At 44.1% G+C, this 895-nt stretch overlaps 1 protein-coding gene across 2 annotated transcripts in view; it reads left to right on the top strand.

Moving 5' to 3' along the window:
- c19h1orf216 (chromosome 19 C1orf216 homolog) overlaps nt 1-895 on the top strand; it is a 4,642-nt gene that overhangs the window by 729 nt on the left and 3,018 nt on the right. The window lies entirely within an intron of this gene.

The raw sequence follows: 895 nt of genomic DNA, 5'->3' as shown, positions 1-895 counted from the left end.
AAGGAACTAAATAAATCTACTACACAAGATTAGGTTTGTGAAATTCATTCACATAAAATAATTTGAGAAGAGAAAATACTTTCTTTCACTGATCTGATCGCAGCTCAAGTGGTCGTGAACCCCGGCTCTGACCCACACCGACTCTCCTCTACAGACGCCAAAGTTGCCGCAAAGCTTCACCTCAGAAAACGCTCCAGCCGCCCTCCACTTCACTGCTCATTCAATTTCCTGCTCTTTGCATTGCTTATATTTTACTTTTTTTTTTTGCCGTCGAGAGCAGAATAAGCTTCATTTCCTGGATCACTTCTGTTTAAATCAACCATCTGTAAGAAGAAGAGCAGGCGGGGGAAAAGCCTCTGCTCCGGCTCCCCAGCAACACACAGCAAAAACAAATTCCTGTGACCTTTTAAAAAAGGGCCGTGTTGGAGAGGACTCGGTAAAGACAAGTGAGGGGAGAGGAAGAAGGTGGATTTCTTTAAATGAGAGCAATTAGTGCGAGTGGAGGGGAGGACAATGCAGGAGACAGGGTGCGATTCAGTGGGGTGACATGAGGTTATTCTTAACGTGATGAGTTTTCAGCCCGCAGCGACTTGCACTCTTGACAACAACAAACAAAGGTGAGAGGGTCTCCCCACCGCCATTGTTAATTTTAATGTGTCCCATTCATGCATGTGTTGTTGTGCGAGTGTGTATTGTATTCTTTGATTCACCACAAATGAAGTTTCCCCCGTTTAGGACAAAGAAAGTCTTGAACCGAAACAGAATAACACATTTCTGGATTAAACTGACAATGGCGGAGCCGTCCATCTGGTTGAATTGTGGCGCAATTTGAACACAAATACGGCTGTATGCTCAAATAGATAAAGTGGATCATTTAGACGCACAAACAAGCCTC

The sequence above is a fragment of the Seriola lalandi genome, unplaced genomic scaffold (assembly GCF_002814215.2).
Source record: "Seriola lalandi dorsalis isolate HSWRI2012SDOR001 ecotype SW California unplaced genomic scaffold, Sedor1 jcf7180002054887, whole genome shotgun sequence".
NCBI lineage: Eukaryota > Metazoa > Chordata > Actinopteri > Carangiformes > Carangidae > Seriola > Seriola lalandi.
Note: the sequence above shows the minus strand (reverse complement) of the source record. Positions and strands in the feature narration are given on the sequence as shown.